Source organism: Balaenoptera borealis (assembly GCF_965194805.1).
Source record: "Balaenoptera borealis genome assembly, chromosome: 2".
NCBI lineage: Eukaryota > Metazoa > Chordata > Mammalia > Artiodactyla > Balaenopteridae > Balaenoptera > Balaenoptera borealis.
This window is the reverse complement of record NC_138867.1, coordinates 116802514-116829818: the sequence shown is the minus strand read 5'-3', so window position 1 is coordinate 116829818 and position 27305 is coordinate 116802514. Positions and strand designations below refer to the sequence as shown.

The 27305-nt window shown below is 38.6% G+C and overlaps 1 protein-coding gene and 1 pseudogene across 3 annotated transcripts in view; both read right to left on the bottom strand.

Moving 5' to 3' along the window:
• LOC309623142 (palladin-like) overlaps positions 1–16616 on the bottom strand; it is a 43003-nt gene extending 26387 nt beyond the window's left edge. For both annotated transcript variants that reach the window (XM_082379692.1, XM_082379693.1), the window contains exon 1: positions 828–16616. The gene's annotated coding sequence lies outside the window, so the exon portion shown is untranslated. The remainder of the gene's footprint in view (positions 1–827) is intronic.
• Positions 16617–16794: 178 nt separating this feature from the next.
• Positions 16795–21868, bottom strand: LOC309623135 (sorting nexin-5 pseudogene; annotated as a pseudogene). Its single transcript has one exon. The product of its transcript is annotated as a sorting nexin-5 pseudogene (transcript).
• Between the last annotated feature and the right edge of the window lie 5437 nt (positions 21869–27305).

Sequence of the window (27305 nt, the reverse complement as noted above, 5' to 3'; positions counted from 1 at the left end):
TTTTTTTTTTACACAATATATTGTCACACCAAATATTTAATATCAAGGTGATGACATTTGGTCTTTCTATTTGATTTAATGAACAGTAGTATCTTACCCAGACTTCAGTCTAATTTGAGCCTCATACAAGTTTGGAAAATTCCTGGTGTGGAAAGCTCCAGAAAAAAAAAGGGGCGGGGGTATGTGTGATAGTTGACTTCACTCCCTGCTCTGTCAAAACAGTACATGCCTTCCTCCCACTTTGGTGAGAAATAACCTTGGGAATAAATTTATATATACCCATGGGTACAATTCTGTGAGTTTAGGGCTCATGCCTTTTTTGTGCAGTGTATACTGTTTCTACCACCCTGTAGCTTCTTAGGAAATGTCCAAGAAAAACAACAATAATGCTGGTATTTGGTTTGTCATTTGTCGCTCAGGGCATCAGTGGGGCATAGAGCAGAATTCTTGCTGAGGAATATGATCCTCCCTTGATTCTAATTTTATCTTTGTGGAGCAGCTTTTAAATATGAGGACAGCTGGTGTTGGATAAATCTGTCCTCACAAGCTGTATGAGATTGAAATAAAGTTAAATATTTGGGGTTAAATCCAAATGCAAAAATGTGGAAAGTATTGATTAATCTTTTGATGCTTCCCTTTCTGCATCTTGGTGAACAGGCACTTATTATTCGTTGTGAACTCCTAGCAACAGTCCAATTTGAAGCTTAAGATAAGGAGAATAATGTGTGCTCTAGTTTAAGTTCTAACATTTCATAAAAGGTAAAGCACAATTCTTGCTTTTCACCCCATCTTCCACCATGCTGATGAAAACAATAGGCTATACATACCCGTTTTTGTTAGGAACCTCTCTTTCTTTGTCTTTCTCTTTTGAGTAAAAAGTTGCTACCAATGAAATAGTGAAGCCCACATTTCCACTTGGGTTAGGATAATAATCCTCTGTGGCCTCTAAAAATTTGCAAATGATGGGACCCCAAACTCCTAGTAGATTCTCCCCCAGGTGACTAAATGTCTTGCTAATTGCTAAAGGATAAATAAGGGTGGTGAGCTCAGAGAACAGTCTGGTTGCTAGCTTTTCTTCAGCTGACTGGATTACTAAGGTAGAAAAGCACTAAAAATAAATCAGGGCACAAATTCTTCTGCCAGGGGTTGAGTATTGAGATAACTTGTCTTCTCGGCTGGTGTTGACATCATCTATTCTAATGCACACTGCAAATAGGAGCCAGGATGAGAAACATATTTGGCTGTGGACTAGTGTTAGTAGAAGTCTGTAGCCCTGTACTTAATGTTGCTTCTTGTCAGACTCAATTAATTAGTGCCTCCAGCTCCTGTGGGAGAGAGCTAAATACATGCAGGTGAGAACTGGAAACAAACTAAGGGCCAATCTCAGGGGAAATCACTGGATCTCTTCTAGTTTCAAATATAACTTTGCTAGGTCTCTTCCATGTCAGCTGGGTTTCAGTGTTTCCCCCAAGTGGTCAGAGTCCACCAGAGGTAGAAAAGTGGTAAGACCTCTCAGGTATTCATTTCTAGGACTTGAAGACTTCACAATCATCCAAGTCACCTGACATGGAGTAAAGAAATATTCTTATTGCTGAATTTCTGTTTCTGTTGTTGCTTTGGATGTCCTGAGCAGAGAGCCTTTGCCAGTCAGAATTACTCTGTGGATTTCGTTTGAATTCAGATGGAGGGGAAATTCATATAAATCACTACCTTCGTTATATTAATCCCTACCCTCTTTTCATTTTATAGAAAGTTGCCTTTCACTGGAATAATACTGTGTCACACTGATTCAGTACTTGATAACTCACAAAACGCTTTCACACATTTATCTTGTGACCTTCAGAACAAGTCTTTAAGGAAGGCAGATGTTATTATCCTCTTATTAACTGCTGGACTTAGAAAAGCCAACAGATTCAGATGTTGACAACAATTGCTGTTAAGAGCCCTGGGAGCTCTGGAATTTCTTGGTCCACTAAGCAATGTGCAATCTGACCCAGGGCCCTCTCTCCAAGTCTGGAAGTTTGTTCTATTTTTATAAAATAATTTATTTAAATGTTTCTATAAAAATGCATTTTCATTTTAGAAAACTTGAAAAATATGACAGAGAAGTGAGAGAAAAAAATCAACCACAGACCCAGTACACAAAAACAAATTCCTTGGGTTTCCTTAGGTTTTTGACTAAATCTGTGGGCTGGAAGGAGAGATGAAATAGGTATTCAGTAATGGTCATTGTGTGTCTACCCATTTCCCTGCATTTAGCATAATGTACATTATAGACATTTTAGTTAAGCTGCCTCCAGGGAGCCTTTGCAGGTAGGTGTTGGCTCTGGACCTTTTGAGCTGAGCTATAAAAGGTGGCATCCCTGGTAGAGACCAACTATTCACTGTTCTCCTTTCATTACTCTTTCTTTTTTGTTTGTTTCCTCCACACAACCTTCTTCCTTTCCTTCCTTCTGGCTATATCAGTACAGCCTCTCTTCATCTTTCCCAGCAAGTTGTCATTTCCAGTCTTAAAGTCACCAGCAGCATTTTTGCAGGCCTTTCTTCAGATTCTGCCTGGCTTCCCTGATGTAGAGTCAAGGACCAGGTAACATTGAAACAATGAAAGGGCTGCTCTTTCTCTAGTATGCTATGCCTGCACCTTGGCACTCAGAAGGTACATCTGACCAAGAGGAGTGCTGGGAAGTGCAGGGACTTTAGCAGCTCCAGATGTTTGGAGCCAGGAAATGCTGAATTCCAATATATCTTCGAACCCCCTCTTGCATTTTTCTTAGTGCTTTAATAATAGACATTAGGTAAGTGTATATTGATGACTGTGTGAGTGAGTGAGTGAATATATTTGGTCCTGTGAGTAGAGGTGGGAAGTCACTGTACTGACTTCCTATAAATTAAAAGCATCTGGATTGTATTCTCTGTCCTAAGCCCAAGGAATTAGAAATGTTTGATTTTCCTCATCTGTAGGATCACTATGATATGAGAAAACCCAGACAGCAGCCTTGGTTTCAAAGGTACTCACAGCCTCCACGTTGTCTGTGTGCTTTTCTTCTCCTGTTGTCCTCACAGGAAGAGCCCCTCGGGGCTGGGTTTGTTTGAGGTAGATCCCTGCTGTCTGGCAAGGAGGGGCATAAACTGGAACGACAGCTGTCGGCAAAGAGGCTAGGGTATCAACTGGAAGGACTGGGGAAGGGTCTATCTATTCCACTGTATTTGGTGCAGCCCCAACTTTGTATTAATGACACTTGGGGAGTGCACATCCTTGCAACAGAAGACCAAAAAATATGTGACCATGAGTTAACCACTAATAGTTATACATCAAATCTAAATGGAAACTAGGAGATAAAAGGCAGGGCAGAAGACAAAGTCTCATGGTGAGCAAAGCATTTTTATCTGGAATGTAAAGAATTTTGGTATCGGCATTTCAAGGAAATTCAAGCTGCCCTTCCTCTCAATCCAGAAGACAGGAGATAGCTCACAGTTGCTTGGGTCAGGATTATAATTTTACTGATTTCAGAAATGTCATATTAATATCAACATTGACTTTGGTGGAGGATCTATGCAGGGTTGTAGATCTTTGTGGAGAGGTATGTGGAACAGCACATTTTTTCTTTGAAGCTTAAGACTTCTGTTTTACATGCTGTTGGTAGATGTGCTTTTGATTGTGCTGGATTGATCAATACACCTAAAATATAAAGAATGTAGGTCCAATAAATAGAGAAACTTCTTGTTATCATGAGTAAGCTGAAAATTTATGTGATAAATATAGACTTCCACTCTGTCGTAAATTATGACTTAGCAGCAAGCTTTGATTGAGGACCTACTGTGTGCCCAGTACTGAGCAGCTGGAGAGTGCTATGAAAGAGCTAACAAAAGGAAGAAACAGATGTCATGCTGCACTTACACTAAGTGTATCCTAAGTGCAGTCCTTAGTGTCACTGAGTAAGTAATCCCTAAGTAAGTAATACAGCATTACTACAGTACAGTAAACTAAGTGCAATTGATCACAACTCCACATACATGGTTTAAAAATTTCCAAAGCCATTCCACTCAGCCAGTATTTTTTGAGCATCTCATGTAGGCCAACTACTTTCTTTTGTTTTTTTTCATAGCTCCAGACTACTTCTCTCTCTAGTTTCAGTCAGTTGTTTAAAAATTAAATGATGCTTCTTGGTCATGACAGAAGCTGGGGGAATTCAGTATAATCTTATTTCCAGTAGCAGTGCAAAAAGGCAAATTGTTTTGGAATGATTCATTAGAAATATGGTCTCCCTCATCAAGGGATGGCATGTCCCATCAGAAGGGAAGTAATTTATGTGATGTAATGATGAGTGCTGATGGCTCTGTTAGCTGTAGGGATCTGTGACTAAGCATCTGGCCCCTGGAAGTTGGTTCTTACCAGGCTGTCAAAGATCAAGGCAAGCTTCAGGTCATCCAAGCCAACTACTCCTTAAAAAACCTTCTTAAAACAGACAAGTACCTCAAGTCAAAGAAGAGACGCCATTTGCCAAAGTAGTGAATTACCTTGAATGCCAGAAGAATGTCAGGAAAAATAGTGAAATTTGAAAAAAAAATTACTGAGAATCCTTTAGAATGCTAGGCATTGACTAGTATGTTCTTCCAAGTTATCTGATTCTGTAGTGATCTGTACCTTTCAGTGTCTTTGAACTGTTTTAAACTCTATAAAGTTGTAGAAAACCGAGGGTAATGCAAATTATTCTTGCTTATAAAAAAGCAAAGCAATTTTGTTTTGTGGAAGTGCAGTTGACCACCTCTTCCAAGAGGCTAGTTTTGCATCTGTTAACAAACTAATTTCAGCATTTCTGGCTACCTCTAGAACCAGTTTTTAACATCTTCTGATTCTGTCTTTAATTAATTAGTTAAATAAAACATTGACATGTGTTTGTTTTATATTTATATGACAGTCATAATTTACCTTAAATAATTATCCTTTAACAGGAAGGAACTAGGATTTTAGTAAGAGCTCTCTGTTCTTCCTTCACTGTGAATAGATATAGGCCCTGTTTACGTGGGTTTCTAAGATGGCTAAGCCATCACTTGTAATATTTTTTTTGGTCACATTTTTGTGTTCATAGGCCACGTGGATAACATCTTAAAAACTCACTGAGATGAATTTCATGTAACATAAAACTAACTTTTTTTTCTTTTTTAGAATGTTTGTTATTAAACTAACCATTTTAAAATGAACAATTCAGGGGACTTCCCTGGTGGCACAGTGGTTAAGACTCCATGCTCCCAATGCAGGGGGCCTGGGTTCGGTCCCTGGTTGGAGAACTAGATCCCACATGCATACTGCAACTAAGAGTTCGCATGCCAGAAATAAGGAGCTTGTGTGCCACAACTAAGGAGCCAGTGAGCTGCAACTAAGGAGCCGGCCTGCCGCAACTAAGACCTGGTGCAACCAACCAACCAACCAAATAAATAAATAAATATTAAAAATGAACAATTCAGTGGCATTTAGTACATTCACAGTATTGTACAACCACACCTCTATCTAGTTTCAAAACGTTTCCATCACTCCAAGTAGAACGCCTTATCTATTAAACAGTTTCTCCCTACTCTTCCCTCCCCATTACCCCTGGCATCCACACATCTGCATTCTGTGTCTATGGATTTATCTGTTCTGGATGTTTCATATAAATGTAATCATACAATATGTGACCTTTTGTATCTGACTTCTTTCACTTAGCATAATATCTATCCATATTGTAGCATATATCTGTAATCCATTCCTTTTTTATGGCTGAATAATATTCCATTGTATGTATGTACCACAGTTTGTCCATATGTTTGTTGATGGACATCTGGGCTGTTTCTACCTTTTGGCTATTGTGAATAGTGTTACTGTGAACATGCATGAACATCTACTTGTTTAAGTACCTGTTTTTTATTCTTTTGGGTATGTATCATGGAGCAAAATTGCAACATCATATGGTAAATTCTCTGTTTAGCTTTTTGAGAGGAACCACCAAATTGTTTTCCACAGAGACAACTCTTTTATTATATATTCCCGTCAGCAATGTATGAGGGTTCCAATTTCTCTGCATCCTCAACGACCCTTGTTATTTTCCATTTTTAAAAGTATTGCCACCCTACTGGGTGTGAAGTGGTATCTCATTGTGGTTTTGATTTGCATTTCCCTAATGACCAAAGATGTTGCCTATCTTTTCATGTTCTTGTTAATCATGTAGAATTTTGAACAGTAACATCATGTTTTGAATATGCTAGGGAAGCTGGCTATTAAGAAGATATCTTTGATAACTCCCACTATAATACAAGTAATTATCCCTTAATTTATGTTTCTTAATTTAAGATTTTATACATTAAGTTTATTAAATGATTCTATAGAAAAAGTTATCTTTTTTGGACAAAATTAGGATTTTCTCCACTCCCTAAGTGATGCTCTTTATAAGGTGTTTTCACAGACCATGCCTGAACCTTCCACAGTGTCAAGCAAGTACTCTTAAGGAACTCAGAGAAATGTTTCCATGGTGATAATATCTGTCCTTGTGAAACACTACTGTGTGAGCTGTTTCATGCATTAAAGTCTTGCTTGGAGCTGTCTCTTTGTAAGATTTATTTGCTGATTTGCTTTTTAAACATGGATACATAGTACAGTTTTTAATAATAACGATAATAACAACTAACATTTGTTGAATATTTATTAGGTAACAGGCTCTCTACTAGGCATTTTTATGTACATTATATCCTGTAATCCTAGTAGAATATTAGCTCCTAAGGGTAGATTCTTTTTTTTCTTGTGCATTGTATCTCCACCATCTAACAGAGTATCTGTTACAGAGCAGGTGTTCAACAAATGTCATTGAATGAATAAACAACCCTTTGAGGTAGTTTCTGTGATTACCTTCATTTTGCAAATGAGGAAGCTGAGGCTAAGAAATGTAAAGCAATTTTCCCGAGATCATACAGATGGGCAGTGGTGGAGCCTAAATCAGAACTTGGGCAGCCTACTCCAGTCTATACCAAGTTGCCTTTTAAGCCATAGTATTCAGAACACCACTTTCACCTCTTCCTTCCACATTCTACAGGGTGGCCAGGTAGTTTTGTCAAACAAAGAGAAAGCAATAATTCATTTCAGTTCAAGAAAATATTTATTAATGGCCATCTGTGTGCCCAGACATTTGTTGGGTGTAATGTTGAGAACTGGGAATTAAGAAAATGAGTTTCTATTATGGATTTTGACACTAACTTGAACAAGTCATATACTCTTTCTAGATTTTGGATTCCTCATGTGGAAAATGGAAAAGTTAGACTAGATAATCTAAGTATGCTCCTGCAATAAAATATAAGTTTAAGAAACAGCACCACAATGAAGTTGTTTGCTGAGGATAGGGGTGGTGGGGAATGTAATTGGTTTATATATATTAATCTTTAATCTAGGAATGAAAAAAAAAAAGGAAAGGCAACAAGGTGGTAAATATATGATGGCAGTGGTAGAGTGTATCATCTAGAAGAGATAATAAAGCAGCTATCCAAGTAGCAAGGAAGCCTCAGCTCACCCTTAATCTTAAGAAATGAGATTTGTTTCTATCCTAACCCTTACCTTTGAGAAGCATAATAGCCTACGGTTATTTAGTATTTTACAGTTTCTCAATGCTTTTCTTTCCTTTGTGCCCTGTAACTTTGCTGAGAAGTAGTTTGGGGATGATAGTTGGGAAAACCAAGGGCCTAGCCAAGCTTATACAGTTGTCTAATGATTCTCAATCTTGGGTGTTTGATACTCCAGGCTGTCATCCTGGGATTTGAAGAAAATGTGAAATTATTATTTTTTAATGATATGAATTTTTCTTTTAAATTCACTTGATTAAAAAAAATATATATGCTTTATGACACTTTTCCCTTTGGTTTCTAAAAGTAGCGGATATTGCCTAATAGAACAGGTAATAATAGGGTACCAAAACTTCCAAAACAATGTGTTAACTTTTTAAGGAAAAAGATCTTATAGACAAAACACCCTTTTAAAGGCTCACTTGTTTTATACTTTAAATTGGGTCGAATGATTATATTACTTCCTCTGCAAAGTTTAGCCAGTAAATGCACTAAACGCTCATCAGATGCCTGGTGTGTACAAAGCACTACGCTGGATGCCTAAGAAATTCAAAGATGACTCTTTCCCTCAATCTTGTAAAAGTTTTGAAACCTTTACAACTAACCACAGCGTATGATGTAATATTATGAGTGCCTGAAGCTAAATCTAAAGTGTTATAGGAAATCAAGAAGATATCCCTTTAAGTTGTAGTGGTTTAGAAAGGCTTCTTGGAAGGGGAGATACTGGAGCCAGGTCTTGAAGGATGCATATATTAAGATGAGAGTGAGAGAGAGAGATGGAGAGAGAGAAATATTAACAGATGGAGGGAATAGTATGAAAATGGGCTCAGGATGAAGAATATTCAGGGTGTATTTGGTAGTTTATGGGAGTGGAGGGAAGTTATAAAAGATGCATAGTGGGAAGTAGTGGGAAGTAGGGAGAAGAAATGAATTAGAAGTTGTGAACAAGTTTGTACACCCTGACAAATACTGTTAGAAAGATTATTCCAACAATTGGTTCTTTGTGTGCCTATCAATGTTTCTTTCCCATTCCTGTCCCACACTAAATAAAACAAAAGAATAAACAGTTAATTCCTTCATTCAGCAAATATTTGTTGAGTACTTGCTCTGTCCCAGGTGTTATGTTAGGAGCATAAGCTATAAAGATAAACTAGACACAGTCCTGCCCTCAAGGAGCTCACAGTCTGGTGGGGAAGACCAACTCTTGGTTAAAAAGGGGGTACATACAAAGTGCTCATTATATTTGAAATGGGGCCACCTTGAAAAAGAATGATCTTGGCTGCCCTGGGCTAATCGCCAGAGCTCTGTTTTTAGCCCTTGGGAGCAACCTCAGGATGTGTGGCATACCAGAAGAACAGCTGCATACTATATTCTGAAAATGATGAAAGTGATGCCTCTGTTTTTCCAGACCCAGAGCAGTGACTCTGAGGAGAGCCAAGCTCTTTCTCTCCTGGCTTGTGCTGGTGGGCACATTGTTGCAAAGATTTTAGAGGGGAAGTTTCACATTTTCCTACCTTTGTCCTAAAGAAAGGCGATATGGAGAAGGAAGGGATAAGGGAGTAATAAACTATAGAGTCCTTTCATCTGTAGTATTTCTTAATGTAGCAAGAGATGGTAATAATAATGATAGATAATATTTATTGAGTGCTTACTTTGTGCCAAGCACTATGATGAGGGCTTTAACATACAGTACCCAATTTAACTCACACAGTTGTCATGAAAACCAGCTACTGTTTTCATCACTCTTTACAGATAAGGAAACTGAGACTTAAAAAGATTAAGTAACTTTCCTATGTCACATAGCTCATAAGTGGATATAATGGAAAGTATATTGGAATGGGCTTCATATTTCATATTTTATAGAGAAAGCTAAAGCCTAGAGAGAAGTGGTTGGTCCATAGGTGCAGAGCAGAATGACATCAGAGCCAGATTTAGAACTCATGTCTCAATTTTCTGATCCTTAAAACAATTGTAATTCTTTTGTAATAGAAAATTTTAAACATATATATTACTCAGCTTCTTCAGTTACCTATTCATGATCAATGTTATTTCATCTGTACTTCCACTCATCTGCCCTCTACCATATTAATTTGAAGCAAATACTAAACATTATATTATTTCATCTGTAAATATACCAGAATGTTTCTTTAAAAGATGAGTCATTTAAAAAGCATAATCATAATACCATAATCTATATTTAATAATTTAGGTGAACCAAAATTAATAATAATTCCTTAACACCATCAGTTATCTAGTCTGAGTTCACATTTCCAATTGTCTCAGAAGTGTTATAATTTTTTCTTACAGTTTGTTTGCTTGAATCAGGATCCAAATAAGGTCTGCACATTACAGTAGATTGATGTATCTTTTAAGTCTCTTTTAATCTACAGCTTTCCCTCACCTTTTTAATTTTCTTGTAATTTAAATTGTTGAAAAAACTGTCCTATAGAGCTTCCTGCAATTTTTATTTTGTTGATTGTATCCCTGTAGTTTGTGTAGTTTAAGATGTTCCTTTGTCTTCTATATTTCCTATAAATTGGTAGTTGGATCTAGAGGCTTGATCACATTCAGTTTTGTTACATACCTTTTTGCAAAACTATAGACGACATTGTATCATTAGGAAGCACATAATGTCTAGTTATCTCTCTTTTTGTGTTAGGAATCATTGATGCTTAATGCCTAGATACATTAATTTATTGGAGCTTGCAAGGCCTTCCATTTCCAGCAATGATGAGTATCCAGAAGAGAACTTACCCTCTCACTCTGAACAACTAAAAAACCCAACCGGATACGGAAGAGAATAGTTTTCAGACATTGGACAACAGGCATCACAGGACTGTGATCTGTAAAGGAAGGGAAATGACATAATGTCTGGCATCCAGTGAAAAATTACTGGACATGCAAAAGAAACATGATCATACAATCAAAATATAAAATTTAATTTATAGAAACAGAATCCTGAAATGAGAGATCATAGAATTAGTAGACAAGATATTAAAAGAGCTAGTATGAATATGCTTCACTTGTTCAAGAAGTAGAGGAAAATATGAGTATAACAAGGAGAGGAAATGGAAGATATAAAAAAAGACCCAAGTCTAGAGATGAAAAGTACATGCATGGGATTAACAGCAGATTCGACACAGTAGAAGAAAAGGTTAGATACTTGAAGACATAACAATAGAAACTATCCAAAATAAAGCACAGAGAAAAAAGCCTGGAAAAAAAAAAAAAAGAGTATTAGTGAACTGTGGGACAATATCAAGTGGTCTAACATACATATAATTGGAATTAGAGAAGGGCAGGGACACCAGAAAAATATTTGAAAAAATGATGGCTGAAAAATTGCCAAGCACCTTAAGAGGACTGGAGACCTCTGATTCTGTTGTAATGAAAGACAAGACTGCTTCTCTGCAGATAAAGTGATGGTTTCATGATGAGCAGGCAGAAAGCTATAATTTAGACTAAGCCTTTTAGACTATATGGTGATCTTCTGTATAACATAATGTGTTGTCTTCCTCTTAGGGTCATCCTGGGAAAAGATACTTGTCTTTTGTCTTCCTCTTCTTTCTATTGTTGAATCTCCTATCCACTCTTGAAGGGATTCCTTCCCCTCCTCCACTGAAGACCCCCAAAGTGCCCTTGGTTACCCAAGGAAGGCCTGCACCTGTTTCCTAAGCATCCACCTGGGCTCCAGACTCCATCTATTCATCTGTGCAGCCATCCCAGCCTTCCCTAATGAAATTTTGACCCACTTTTGTCCTGTCAGTCCATCTTTTTATTTTATTTTATTAAAAATTTTTTTCTTTTTTAACCTATTTTATATTGGAGTATAGTTGATTAACAATGTTGTGATAGTTTCAGGTGTACAGCTGAGTGATTCAGTTATACATATAGATGTATCTATTCTTTTTCAAATTCTTTTCCCATTTAAGTTGTTACATAATATTGAGCAGAGTTGCCTGTGCTGTACCATATTCTTTGTTGGTTATCCATTTTAAATATAGTAGTGTGTACATGTCAGTCCCAAACTCCCTAACTATCCCTTCTCCCCACTCTTCCCCCCAGTAACCATAAGTTTGTTCTCTAAGTCTGTGAGTCTGTTTCTGTTTTGTAACTAAGTTCATTTGTATCATTTCTTTTTAGATTCTGCTTATAAGTGATATCATGGGATATTTCTCTTTCTCTGACTTAACTTCACTCAGTATGACAATCTCTAGGTCCATTGATGTTGCTGCAAATGGCATTATTTCATTCTTTTTAATGGCAGAGTAATATTCCATTGTATGTATGTACCACATCTTCTTAATCCATTCCTCTGTCGATGGACATTTAGGTTGCTTCCATGTCTTGGCTATTGTAAACAGTGCTGCAATGAACATTGGGGTGCATGTATCCTTTCGGACCATGTTTTTCTCTGGATATATGCCCAGGAGTGGGATTGCAGGATCATATGGTAGCTCTATTTTTAATTTTTTAAGGAACCTTCATACTGTTCTCCATAGTGGCTGTACCAATTTACACTCCCACCAACAGTGTAGGAGGGTTCCCATCTCTCCACACCCTCTCCAGCATTTTATTGTTTGTGGATTTTTTTGATGATGGCCATTTTGACTATTGTGAGGTGGTATCTCATTGTAGTTTTGATTTGCATTTCTCTGATAACTAGCAATGTTGAACATCTTTTCATGTGCCTGCTGGCCATCTGTATGTTTTCTTTGGAGAAATGTCTATTTAGGTCTTCTGCTTATTTTTTTTTATAAATTTATTTATTTATTTATTTATTTTTGGCTGTGTTGGGTCTTCGTTTCTGTACGAGGGCTTTCTCTAGTTGCGGCAAGCGGGGGCCACTCTTCATCGCGGTGCGCAGGCCTTTCACTGTCGCGGCCTCTCTTGTTGCAGGTCACAGGCTCCAGACACGCAGGCTCAGTAATTGTGGCTCACGGGCCCAGTTGCTCCGTGGCATGTGGGATCTCCCCAGACCAGGGCTCGAACCCGTGTCCCCTGCATTGGCAGGCAGATTCTCAACCACTGCGCCACCAGGGAAGCCCTTTCTGCTTATTTTTTGATTGGGTTGTTTGTTTTGATGTTAAGCTGCATGAGCTGTTTGTAAATTTTGGAGACTAATCTCTTGTCGGTCACATCATTTGCAAATATTTTCTCCCAATCTGTGGCTTGTCTTTTCATTTTGTTTATGGTTTCCTGTACTGTGCAAAAGCTTCTGAGTTTAATTAGGTCCCATTTGTTTATTTTTCTCTTTATTTCCATTACTTTGGGAGACGGATTGAAAAAAATATTGCTGCAATTCATGTCAGAGAGTGTTCTGCCTGTGTTTTCCTCTAAGAGTTTTATAGTGTTTGGTCTTACATTTAGGTCTTTAATCCTAATTATTTTTGTGTATGGTGTTAAAGAACGTTCTAATTTCATTTTTTTACACGTAGCTGTCCAGTTTTCCTAGCACCATTTGTTGAAGACTGTCTTTCCACCATTGTATAGTCTGGCCTCTTTTGTTGTAGATTAATTGACCGTAGGTTCATGGGTGTATTTGTGGACTTTCTATCCTATTCCACTGATCTATATTTCTGTTTTCATGCCAGTACCATACTGTTTTGATGAATATAGCTTTGCAGTATAGTCTGAAGTCAGGGCACCTGATTCCTCTAGCTCCGTTTTTCTTTCTCAAGATTGCTTTTGGCTATTTCGTGTCTCCATACAAATTTGAAGATTTTTTATTCTAGTTCTGTGAAAAATGCCATTGGTAATTTGATAGGGATTGCATTGAATCTGTAGATTGCTTTGGGTATTATAGTCATTTTCACAATACTGATTCTTCCCATCCAAGAAGATGGTATATCTCTCCATCTGTTTGTGTCATCTTTGATTTCTTTCATCAGTGTCTTATAGTTTTCAGAGTACAGGTCTTTTGTCTCCTTAGGTAAATTTATTCCTAGGTATTTTATTCTTTTTGTTGCAGTGGTGAATGGGATTGTTTCCTTAATTTCTCTTTCTGCCCTTTCATTGTTAGTGTATAGGAATGAAAGAGATTTCTTTGAATTAATTTTGTAACCTGCAACTTTATCAGATTCATTGGTGAGCTCTAGTAGTTTTCTGGTAGCATCTTTAGGATTTTCTATGTATAGCATCATGTCATCTGCAAACAGTGACAGTTTAACTTCTTCTTTTCCAATTTGTATTTCTTTTATTTCTTTTTCTTCTCTGATTGTCATAGCTAGGACTTCCAAAACTACGTTGAATAAAAGTGGTGAGGGTGGACATCCTTGTCTTGCTCCTGGTTCTAAAGAAAATGCTTTCAGCTTGTCACTGTTGAGTATGATGTTAACTGTAGGTCTGTCATATATGGCCTTTATTATGTTGAGGTATGTTCCCTCTATGCCCACTTTCTGGAGAGTTTTTATCATAAATGGGTGCTGAATTTTGTCATAAGCTTTTTCTGCATCTATTGAGATGATCATATGGTTTTTATTCTTCAGTTTGTTGATGTGGTGTATCACACTGATTGATTTGCGGATATTGAAAAATCCTTGTATTCCTGGGATAAATCCCACTTGACCATGGTGTATGATCCTTTTAATGTATTGTTGGATTCAGATTGCCAGTATTTTGTTGAGGATTTTTGTGTCTATGTTCATCAGTGATATTTACCTATAATTTTCTTTTTTTTGTGGTATCTTTGTCTGGTTTGGGTATTAGGGTGATGGTGGCCTCATAGAATGAGTTTGAAAGTTTTCCTTCCTCTGCCATTTTTTGGAACAGTTTCAGAAGGATAGGTGTTAGCTCTTATGTAAATGTTTGATAGAATTCGCCTGTGAAGCCATCATGTCCTGGACTTTTGTTTGTTTGAAGATTTTTAATCACAGTTTCAGTTTCAGTGCTTGTGATTGGTCTGTTCATATTTTCTATTTCTTCCTGGTTCAGTCTTGGGAGATTGTACCTTTCTAAGAATTTGTCCATTTCTTCCAGATTGCCCATTTTATTGGCATATAGTTGTTTGTAGTAGTCTCTTATGATCCTTTGTATTTCTGTGGTGTCAGTTGTCACTTCTCCTTTTTCATTTCTAATTTTATTGATTTGAGTCTTCTCCCTTTTTTTCTTGATGAGTCTGGCTAAAAGTTTATCAATTTTGTTTATCTTTTCAAAGAACCAGCTTTTAGTTTCATTGATCTTTGCCCTTGTTTTCTTTGTCTCTATTTCATTTATTTCTGCTCTGATTTTTATGAGTTCTTTCCTTCTACTAACTTTAGGTTTTGTTTGTTCTTCTTTCTCTAGTTGCTTTAGGTGTAAGGTTAGGTTGTTTGAGATTTTTCTTGTTTCCTGAAGTAAGACTGTATCGCTATAAAATTTCCTGTTAGAACTGCTTTTGCTGCATCCCATAGGTTTTGGATTGTTGGGCTTTCATTTTCATTTGTCTCTAGGTTTTTTTTTTTTTAAATATTTATTTATTTATTTGCGCCAGGTCTTAGTTGCGGCAGGCTGGCTCCTTAGTTACGGCTTGCTGGCTCCTTAGTTGTGGCTCGCTCGCTTCTTAGTTGCAGCATGTGGGCTCCTTATTTGTGGCATGTGAATTCTTAGTTGCAGCATGCATGTGGGATCTAGTTCCCTGACCAGGGATCAAACCCAGGCCCTCTGCATGGGGAGCGTGGAGTCTTATCCACTGCGCCACCAGGGAAGTCCCTGTATCTAGGTATTTTTTGATTCCCTCTTTGATTTCTTAAGTGATCCATTGGTTGTTTGGTAGCATATTGTTTAGCCTCCATGTGTTTGTGTTTTTTACCATTTTTTTCTTGTAGTTTATTTCTAATCTTATAGTGTTGTGGTTGGAAAAGATTATTAATATGATTTCAATTTTCTTAAATTTACAGAAGTTCACTTTGTGGCCCAGCATGTGGTCAGTCCTGGAGAATATTCCATGTGCATTTGAGAAGAATGTGTATTCTTCTGCTTTTGGATGACATACTCTATAAATATCAATTAAGTCCATCTGCTTTAATGTGTCATTTCAGGCCTGTGTTTCCTTATTGATTTTCTATCTGGATGATCTGTCCATTCATGAAAGTGAGGTGTTAAAGTCCCCACTATTATTGTGTTACTGTTGATTTCTCCCTTTATGGCTGTTAGTATTTGTCTTATATATTGAGGTGCTCCTACATTGGGTACATAGATATTTACAATTGTTATATCTTCTTCTTGGATTGATCCCTTGATCATTATGTAGTTTCCTTCTTTGTGTAACAGTCTTTATTTTAAAGTCTATTTTGTCTGATATGAGTATTGCTACTCCAGCTTTCTTTTGATTTCCATTTGCATGGAATACCTTCTTCCATCCCCTCACTTCCAGTCTGTATGTGTCCCTAGGTCTGAACTGGGTCTCTTGTAGGCAGCATATATACAGGTCTTGTTTTTGTATCCATTCAGCCAGTCTGTGTCTTTTGGTTGGAGCATTTAATCCATTTACATTTAAGGTAATTATTGATGTGAATGTTCCTATTGCCATTTTCTTAATTGTTTGGGGTTTGTTTTGATAGGTCTTTTTCTTCTCTTCCTCTTTTGTTGTCTTCTCTTGTGGTTTGATGACCATCTTTAGTGTTGAGGTTGGCTTGCTTTTTCTTTTTTGTGTGTGTATCTATTGTAGTTTTTGGGTTTGCTGTTCCCATGAGGTTTTGATATAGCAGTCTATATGTGTACAAGATTGTTTTAAGTTGCTGGTCTCTTCGCCACATAGAGGAGTTCCTTTAGCATTTGTTGCAAAGCTGGTCTGGTGGTGCTGAATTCTCTTAGCTTTTGCTTGTCTGTAAAGCTTTTGATTTCTCCGGCAAATCTGAATGAGAGCCTTGCTGGGTAGAGTATTCTTGGTTCTAGGTTCTTCCCTTTCATCACTTTAAATATATCATGCCACTTCCTTATGGCCTGCAGAGTTTCTGCTGAGAAGTCAGCTGATAACCTTATGGGAGTTCCCTTGTATATTATTTGTCATTTTTCCTTTGTTGCTTTTAATATTTTTTCTTTGTCTTTAATTTTTTGTCAGTTTGATTACTATGTGTCTCGGCATGTTCCTCCTTGGGTTTATCCTGCCTGGGACTCTCTGCACTTCCTGGACTTGAGTGGCTGTTTCCTTTCCCATTTTAGGGAAGTTTTCAGCCATTATCTCTTCAAATATTTTCTCAGGTCCTTTCTCTCTCTGTGCTCCTTCTGGGACCCCTATACTGCGAATGTTGGTGTGTTTAATGTTGTCCCAGAGGTCTCTTAGGCTGTCTTCATTTCTTTTCATTCTTTTTTCTTAATTCTATTCTGTGGCAGTGATTTCCACCATTCTGTCTTCCACGTCACTTATCCGTTCTTCTGCCTCAGTTATTCTGCTATTGATTCCTTCTAGTGTAGTTTTCATTTCAGTTATTGTATTGTTCATCTCTGTTTGTTTGTTCTTTAGTTCTTCTAGGTCTTTGTTGAATATTTCTTGCAACTTCCTGACACCTGCCTCCATTCCTTCTCTGAGATCCTGGATCATCTTCACTATCATTATTCTGAATTCTTTTTCTGGAAGATTGCCTATCTCCACTTCAATTAGTTGTTTTTCTGGGGTTTTATCTTGTTCCTTCATCTGGGACACAGTCCTTTGCTGTTTCATTTTGTTTGACTCTCTGTGATTGTGGTGTTTGTTCCACAGCCTTCAGGATTTTATTTCTTCTTGCTTCTGCTGTTTGTACTGTGGTGGATGGTGCTGTCAGCCCACCTTAAGGCTAATGCTTGCTATTCAATATAGTGGGTTCCAGTGGTTTAGTGTACAACATTAATAGGTTAATATTCACATTTAAAAGGCCATTCGGAAGTATGCTTTAAATCCTACTTATTGGGGACTTCCCTGGTGGCGCAGTGGTTAAGACTCTGAGCTGCCAATGCAGGGGGCCCAGGTTCAATCCCTGGTCAGGGAACTAGATCCCACATGCATTCTGCAACCAAGAGTTTGCATGCCACAACTAAGGATCCTGTGTGCTGCAACTAAGGAGCCCTCAAGCTGCAACTAAGGAGCCCGCAAGCCGCAACTAAGGAGCCCGCCTGCTGCAACTAAGACCTGGTGCAACCAAATAAATAAAAATACTAAAAATAATAAATCCTACTTATTTAAGATCCAGTTCAAATATTATCTTATTTATTCAACAGTAATTTCTCTAGTGGTACCATGAGTCATGTATTGTGCTTAGGTGCTAGTGCATAATGAATAAGACTCAGTTGCTGTCCTCTGGAGCCTCACAGACGTGAAAGACAGACGTAAACAAATACAAGTTGATATCACATAAACACAGGTAGGTATGAACAAAGGTTCTGAACTCAGTGAGGGACAGCTAGCAGAACCTGGGCACTCAAGAAAATAGACTTTTGTGATGGCTCTCAAAGAGAAATAGGGGTAAAACAGTCTGAGAATATGAAGAGAATCTCAGGCAAAGAAAACAAGATCAAAGGCACAGAGATAGCTAACAGTATTGATTGCTATTTACTATGTTTTTACTGTGTATCTAGCACAAAGCTAGGTGCTTTGCATACATGATATCAGTTGACTCTTACAAAAACCTTTTAAAATGAGTATTACTGTAATCTCCACTTTGCAGATCAGGAAACTGAGGCTTGGGGAAGTTCCAGCCTTGCCCAAGGTTGTATAATGTGTCAGAGCTGGGATTAGAACCAAGATCTATCTGATTCCAAAGCCTAAACTCTTAATCCTTAAATTACTGAAGAAAATTTATGTTCGGAATATGGTAGGGTAAGAACAAAGTAGTAGCTGGAGAGAAGGCAGAGAAGGTTTGTAAAGGCCAGACTGCAAAGTGTTTTGTGTTCTGTATCTGTGAAATCATTCTTTATCCACTTATTGCCCCCAATCCCCTAACACCCAAACCAGAAGGAATCTTATTTTTCCCTCCTAACCCCCAAGTACTTAATATATATATCTCACATGCATTTGTAATTATGTTCTTTCCTTATTTCCCTCTGTTCACCACTAGGCAACAAAATCTCAATCAAAGGGATTATAACAGTGCCCTACTCATTTGGTGAATGTGCTCTACTCACTTAGGGAATGACTGAATGAATGAACCAAAAGGAATGCCTATGGTGGTGGAAGGTTTAGGCACTGGGCTTTGTAATTCCATATCAAAGAAGTTATGGTTGCCTTGGAGTAATTGGACACTCAGATTAATTTTAGGCCATTCCTATATGCCCGTTGGTAAATCCTGTAACCCCAGCATTGCCCCTTGTGTTTCAGTGAGTGTGACATCATTATGAGACAAGCCAATTGGGCTTCCCATGAAAATTTATAAGAAGATTTTGGCTGAGCCACAAATCTTACGAGCTCTAACCCAGGGACACAGCAGTGCTCCCAGTAGTTCTTGCTGATTTCTGGATGTTGTGGCTCCCTTGCCTGGGATCTGTTTGGTGTTCAGCATTTAGCTATAAGTCTTGAGCCCCAATGTATAGGCTGGGGTTGGGGAGCAGAGGGAGGGAGGCCAGCTGGAGTGGCTAGAGATGTTAACCAAGAATGTGCAAACCAGGAAGGAAGGCAGGAATCCAGGCTTATTTGGATGTCTTTTTCTATAGACATGCAGCCTGACTGTAGCCTGTGACCAGTTGTGTCTGCACAAGAAATTGAGCTTTCCTTTTCCCAAGCTTCCCTCTCTCAAATTCCTAGGCCTAGAGCATACCTGAACCTGTTTCATCCCCACTCCTACATAGTAATGAATGAACTGTCTCATTTAGAGTCAGGATGTGTGTTCAAGTCCTGACTGCCGGTTACCGTGACGGTAGGTAAATCACATAGTCTGTCTGGTAAAATGGCATTATAACTCCTTCCTGCCACTCAACATAGTTGCTGGGAGAATGAAACGAGATCATAGGGTTGAAAGTGTTTTGTGAGTAATCAAGCTCTGTGTAATTGTAAGGGAGAAAGAAGATGTGGTTTCTTGAGGGTATTTTAGACTGGGGGGGACCCAGATTGAGTAAACCCTTCCTTCTAAGCTGTCCAATGTGCCACAAGGTGGCAGCAGGAGCCTATCTTTGCTCCTGTCTTTAGCACAGGGAAAATCATATGAAAGGGATTTGATGCTGCTTTGCTCTTTTCTGCAAAGTTGAAGAAGATTTATTCCTTTACCAACTGCCTACATTCCTCCACCAAATCCTTCAAATCCATGTTAAATAGTTTCTCAAAGGACTCACATTCTGTTTTTTTTTTTGGCAGTGCCATGCGGCTTGCAGGCGACCAGGGATAGAACCTGTGCCTCCTGTAGTGGAAGCGCAGAGTCCTAACCACTGGACCACCAGGGAATTCCCAGGACTTGCTTTTTTTTTTTTTTTTTTTTAAGAGCATGAATTATTATTTTATTGTACACTTTATAAAAAGTCCAAACACACACATACGGCCCCCCCCGATTAGGGAGGGGGTCACATCTTTCTTAATGTAGATCTGGCCACCTTCTAAATTAGGCCTTATTACTTGTTCTTATACCCTTAAGATGCTTCTCTCCCCTACTACAGAAATGGGGCTGAAAAGGGTGTATACAAAGATATGAGATTTTTCTTGCTCTTGTTATAGTACAAACAACTCAAGGTGATTAAAGAACCAGGAGAGTAAGAAAGGGAAAATTACCTAATGAAGAGATGTAATGTCTCTTACCTGTAACAAGTGGCTGACTTATCTGTTATAATCGGCACCTACCTTAAAGTAACCGGTTTGTAGGGGCATGGGTACATGGAACAGTGAGGCAGCATGTGCCAGGCCACTCCTTACACAGGCTCCAGAAGGCATGAGATTCCCGCACCCTTTCTTAATTACGAAAGACAAATTAGAGGAGAACCCAATACTTAGGTTCTACCCACTCTGAGGTATTAAATGCATAAAGATTAGTTGTGTCCAAGTAGCATGCAGTAGAAATATTTTTAAACCAACATGGGTAAGTGTTAAGATCTTTAGAAATCAAAATATTTATTCACATAATTTTAAATTAAAGTCAAAGGCAATAAATCTTCCATGGTAATGATCTGAGTGCAAGTGATGCTGGCTTTCTTCACATTCACATCCTTTGTTCAGTTGTTCTTGAACATGTCGATGCAACTCTGCAGGAGGGAGACGTTCTGGCATGCTTTATTTCCAGTTCAGACATTTCAATCAGATTCTTCCTAAATGCTGCCACTCTCTTTTGTTTGAAATTGATTAGCTCTTCTTTTGCAGATTCAGAAAGCTGTTCAAATTTCTGGCAGCATTCCTGCTGGTGTGCCTCAGCCAGCTTGACGTCTTTGCTTTTTAACCAGGCCTTATCCAGCGCCTGGTTTGAATTCTCATAGTTGATGAGGGCTTCGGTGCGTCTGTATAAGAGATCCTTAGCAGCCTCTATGTTGAGCATGTAGTATCGGAGGAGCTCTGTCAGCTTTAAGTCTTCGTCTGAGGAGACTCGACTCTCTACTTTCCTAAGTTTTTCAGATAGCTCAGCCGCCTTCAGTAGGTACTTTTTGATGACCGTGGGCTCTTCTAAAGCCAGGCTATGCAAGCAGGCTGCGGTGTGGATGTAACCGTCTGCTACATTTTTATGAGTGCTGGTCATTCTGTCAGCCTTTGCAAAGGAACCCTTGATCCTATCATAATAGTTACTGAGGAAATGCTTCTCTTGTTCAGAGAAGTCATCTACCTCCATAACTCCTGAAAAAAGGACTTCATCAGTGCTTTCACCACACTTTTGAAAAAGCCACCAAACATCTCTTTGGTATTTTTCCGCCTAATGCTTAGATCTTGATCATATTCCAGGAAAATGTGAAAGTTGCGATCTTTACTGAGAACAGGGTAAGAGGAGAGCTGCTGAAGAGAGACTTCATGGGAAGACACAGTCTTCTTGAAGACCACGAGATACTCAGCTTCCAGCTCTTGCTTCATCTTGGCAAATTCTTCTTTGGTCATAAACCCTTCACCCTCTCCCAGTTTCTGCATCTTCTCTCAAGGGCCATTGAAGTCAGGCTTTGCAGGTGCGGGCGGAATAATAAGCCCAGCGTAGTCTGTAGTTTCAATAAGAGTGTCATGTAGCCACACAAAATCTTCATGTTGCCTTGTAACAGAAAACTCTGGGCTCTGAAACGTGGGCAGCGTGGTCTTGGTGTGCACTGTAAATTTGACTTTATCTCTCTCACTGAGTGCATAAGGTATGTCAATCTGAAGCAAGGGATCAACATTCAGGTCCACTGATACAGATCTCAGCTTGCTGTGGTCCTCCTCCTGCTGCTGCAGCAACTTGGGAACTGTGGCCATGGCGACGCGGGCCTCGAGCTGAAGCCGCTGACTGCAGGCTGCCACGGGGACGCGGTGCCCCTGACACTCTCCCAGCGAGGCGCGTCTCAAGAAAGCCCGACTTGCATTCTTAAATCAGAATCCCAGGGCACTTTCCTTCCCTGTTGAAGTTAAACCAGCCCTGGTGGGTTTCAGTTAATGGTTGCAAATCTGTTTCTGTTAATGGTTGCAAATCTGGGCTTTGGACTTTCATACAATTGTTCCCCCCTGGGATTGCACTGCTATAGACTCCAAACTCACGTTAATTTTCGTCCTTGAATCAGAGCTCTGGTGGACCTGGAAAACCATCTAATCCAATGCCTCATCTTGCAGAAGAGGAAACTGAGACACAGAGAAGGGAAATAGTTTGTCCAAGATGAAGCAATCGGCTTATTCAAGAGTTAGGACTTAAATCCCAGTTTCTTCCTGTGGGTTCAGTCTCTTTATAAATGTGAGTATTTTCCAGGTGTTTTGGGAGGCTTGAAGCAGCTTTTGTTTCTCCAAGTGGTGAGAATTTTGAGGACTTTCTGAGGCAGAGGGAAATATGAGACCTTTCTGTAGCAACCGTTTGAAAAATCTTTTGAAGAAGAGTTGCTGTAAGCACCTGTTTAGGAATCCCCAAGTATCTGAAAGGTAAGCCTTAGAAACTCTCAGGTACGCATTCTCAAAGGACTACAACACATAATGCCTCGGGAGAAAGAAAGAATCATTTTAAAGGACACATTTCAGTATATGGGCTTTCATGTTGGGCTTGCCTTCCCAATTATATTCTTCTCAGAGGCACATGTTAAAATGAGACCATCTGCAGTATCCCATGGCTTGTGGAAAAAGAAGGCAAGGATGAGGGAAGCCAGCCTTAAAACATTTTTTATCTATATAGGGCATTCTCTGTACACAGAAAATCCACATAAAGTTGGCAGAGTGGTAGAATAAAAGAATGTGGATTGAGAGTCTAACAGATACTGGTTCAAAGCCTGCCTCAGTTACTTACCTTTATAGACAATTTTCTTTCCATCTCTGTTTTCTTTTCATTTTTTAAAAATATTTATTTGACTATGCCGGGTCTTAGTTGCAGCACTCGGGATCTTTGTTGCCGTGTGCAGGATCTTCCTTGTGGCATATGGGATCTTTAGTTGCAGCATGTGGGATCTTCATTGTGGCATGTGGGATCTTTTAGTTGTGGCATGGGGGATCTTTAGTTGTGGCATACAGTATCTTTAGTTGAAGCATGCAAACTCTTAGTTGCAGCATGTGGGATCTATTTCCCTGACCAGGGATTGAACCCAGGCCCCCTGCATTGGGAGTGCAGAGTCTTAGCCACTGTACCACCAGGGAAGTCCCTAAGTCTCAGTTTTCTTAACTATAAAGTGGATAGAATAATATCTACCTTATTAGCTATGTAACCTTGGACAAGTTCTTTAACCTCTGTGTACGTCAATTATATTGTCTGTAAAATGAGGAAAATAGTAAAATGAAAAGCCCTACTTCATAGGTTTTATAATGATTAATAAATTATTATCTACAGCCATGCATGGCACATAATCAGCAGTTGGAAATTATTAGCTATCATTGTCATTGTTATTAATACTACCACCATACAGGGTTGTTGTGGTGATTAAATTAAATGAGACAGTGTATGTAAAGGTTTTTAAAGAGAACAGGCACTCAATAAAATGGTATTTATTTTTATTTATATGTAATTAATAACCACAGTAGTGTAAATAGTATTCACAGTAAATGAACCTGCTTACTTATGTTCTAGGTACAGGAGTATTGTTTTGTCATTTGTTTTATGTTTATTTCCTCTGTATTATTTGAGGATAATTCTTGGCTTTTTGAATTATAGATTCATCTTCTTTTGGTAATCTAAAAGCAATGATAATGATTAACATTTATTGAGCCCTTACTACATGCCAGACCCTGTTCTTTATGTACATTGTCTCAGAAGGATTCAGTAACTTGTTTATGTCTATATAGATAGCAAGTGATAGAACTGGGATTTGAACTCAGGCAATCTGATTTCAGAGTCTTGCTTTCTTGACTTTTACTATTCTGCCTGCCTTAAAAAATGTTTACCATTGGGGGCTTCCATTTCTTAGCAGTAGAATTATAATATCCTAGAGCCAAAAGGTATTTAAGAATTTGTCATGGGTTTATAGTATACATCAGGCATAATAAAAATGTTCGCAACTTTTGACCTGACAGATCCACTTTTAGGAATCTATCCTAAGGAAATAATCCAAAACACAGTCAAAGTTTTATCACAGTGTCATTTGATCACAGTGTCATTTCTTATATAATGTAATGTAATATCATATCATATATCATATAATACTTTAAAGCGATCTAAACATCTAGCCTCAGAAATGATCAGTAAAATATTGTGTATCTACTTGATGAATGCGGCTCTTAGTAATTGTAAACAGTGATGCTGTTTGGAACTTTGTAAGAAAACAGATGCTGAATGTGAACTCATGAGAAGGTAAATAATAAGTATTTTCTTTTTCCTTCTTGTATACCAATTTTTAATTTCCTTGCTCTGGCAAGGTTAATAGGACAAAGGGATTCTCAATTCTGTTATATATTAGGATTTGAGAAATTTGGGTAATTTCTAAAGGTTGAATCTTCTCTAGCTGACAGAAATTCTCTAGGTTATCTTTTCTTTACTTAGCAAGTAGATCTGGCCCCATGCTAGACACTCAGGGAGAGTCAAGAGATGAAAAGGCCTGAATCTGCTGGTGAGGTGCTCACAGTTTTGTTAGGGACAGGCTGGCAGCCTGGAAGCAGAGTACTATGTGTAGAAATAGAGAAGGGGTGGGCAGCAGGAATAGATGACTTTGTGTGCAGGCACTGAGGGGCCCCAAGGACTGGAGGCACAATGTGAGTCAGGTCTGCTGAGAAAAGGCTTTTTAGGGGAGGTGAACCTTGAACTAGACCTTGAAGGAAATTATGGATCAAAACTGGTTGCTTTTTATGTGGTACATATATACAGTGGAATATTACTCAGCCATAAAATCTTATTTACAAAACAGAAATAGAGACACAGATGTAGAGAACAAACGTATGGACACCAAGAGGGGGAAGGGGGCGGTGGGACGAATTGGGAGATTGGGATTGACATATATACACTATTGATACTATGTATAAAATAGATAACTAATGAGAACCTACTGTATAGCTCAGGGAACTCTACTCAGTGCTCTGTGGTGACCTAAATGGGAAGTAAATCCAAAAAAGAGGGGATATATAGCTGATTCACTTTGCTGTACAGTAGAAACTAATACAACATTGTAAAGCAACTATACTCCAATAAAAATTTTAAAAAAACAATAAAAACTAATTATTAAAAAAAACTGGTTGCTTTTCAGAACAGAAGACGAGCACCATGGGGCAAAGGCCCAGAGACTGCAGTGACCATATGTTGTGGACAAAATAAATGTCTGTTTTAATTGGAATGGAAGGGCCACCTTGGGAAGATCAAGGGGTGAGTTTAGCTTTCCTTTTTAAAAATACAAGATCATTTAAGCACACATAGTGGCTGATCATCTTGTTCTGGGCTTTCAATATCCCAGACTCAAGGATATTGAATTTTATTTTCAGTTATCTTTTTAAAATTAATTAATTAATTAATTAATTAATTAATTTTTGGCTGCGTTGGGTCTTTGTTGCTGCACACGGGCTTTCTCTAGATGCGGCGCGCAGGCTTCTCATTGCGGTGGCTTCTCTTGTTGCAGAGCATGGGCTCTAGGCATGAGGGCTTCAGTAGTTGTGGTGCACGGGCTCAGTAGTTGTGGCTCGCGGGCTCTAGAGCGCAGGCTCAGTAGTTGTGGTGCACAGAATTCATTGCTCTGCAGCATGTGGAATCTTCCCGGACCAGGGCTCGAACCCGTGTCCCCTGCATTGGCAGGCAGACTCTCAGCCGCTGCACCACCAGGGAAGCCCTCTTCAGTTTTTTTGCCCATTTAAAAAAATTGGGTTGTTTGTTCTCTTGTTATTGAATTTTGAGAGTTCTTTATATACTTTGGACAGAAAGTCTTATATCAGATATGTGCTTTGCAAATATTTTCTCCCAGTTTGGCTTGTCTTTTCATTCTCTTACCAGTGCCTTTCAAGAACAGAAGTTTTAAATTTTGATGAAGTCTAGCTTATCAATTTGTTCTCTAAAGGAACATGTTTTTGGTGTTGTATCTAAGAAATCTTTGTCTAACCCAAGTTCTTAATTGTTTCCCCTATGTTTTCTTCTATAAGTTTTATAACTTTAAGTTTTATATTTAGGTCTGTGATCAATTTGACTTTTTATATGGAATGAGGTATTGAATAACTGTTCTTTTTTTTGCATATGAATATCCAGTTGTTCCAGCCATTTGTTGAAAAATACTTTATGCACAATATAACTTTTCAGATTAGAAAAATCTGTGTTAACCAAGATCGTTCCATTTTACAGATAAGAAAACAGGCTTAGAGAAGTGACTTGCCCAAGGCCACATAGCCAATTAGAGTAGATATAGGCCTAAAACCCAAGTCTTCTGATTCCTAGTCCATTAGATTGTTTACTATGTTGTCTTTTTACTTTACCCTTTCAAGTATGCTATTCTTGAGTATTACCATTATGCCTACTTTTTAGAAGAGAGAACTGAGGCCTAAGGGAGGACTGTCACTTCAGAGACCACATGTGAAGGCTCTCCCTTCCCAGACCCCATCCTCTTATTATTCTCCCCTCGCTCACTCTGCTTCTGTCTTCCTGCTGTTCCTTGAATCCACCAGACATACTCCTGCCTTAGGGCCCTTGCAACTTGTTCTACCCTCTCCCTAGACTCTCTTCCCTCAGCTGTCTGCATGTCTTACTTCCTTACTTCTTTCAGGTCTTTTCTCAAATGTCACCTCAGTGAAACCTTCCCAAACCACATGTTTAAAATTGCAAGCCCTTCCTGCAACATCCTGTGTCTCCCTTCCCTGCAGTATTCTGTAGTCAGGTTATGAAGCCAGGTCCCATGGGGTGACAAGAGATTTCTTGTCAGAGTGATACCAAGGCCATGGCTGAGTGAAGGTGGAAAGTTTCCTTCTATATGATGAGGGTTGAGGAAGGATGCTGAGAGCAGTGTGAAATTGTCTGCTTTTGTTCTCCTATCATCTTTAGGAAGTTAGATTCCTCCATAGATTTTTTTTTTTTTCCTCCATAGATTTTTAACCCAACTCTCTGATCTGTGGGCTGGTTCTGACTCAGGTAAATTTATAGAAGAGTGACCTCCTCCGGGCTTATGTAGGTGTCAGAAATTTTAATATTTCTACTATTTTCAGTCCCTACTTGTGCCAGGCACCATGCATATATTATCTTGAATCCTCACAGCAGTCCTATAAGACAGGAATTATTCTCTGTCTTATGTATTATATTTAACTCTAGGGTCAGAGA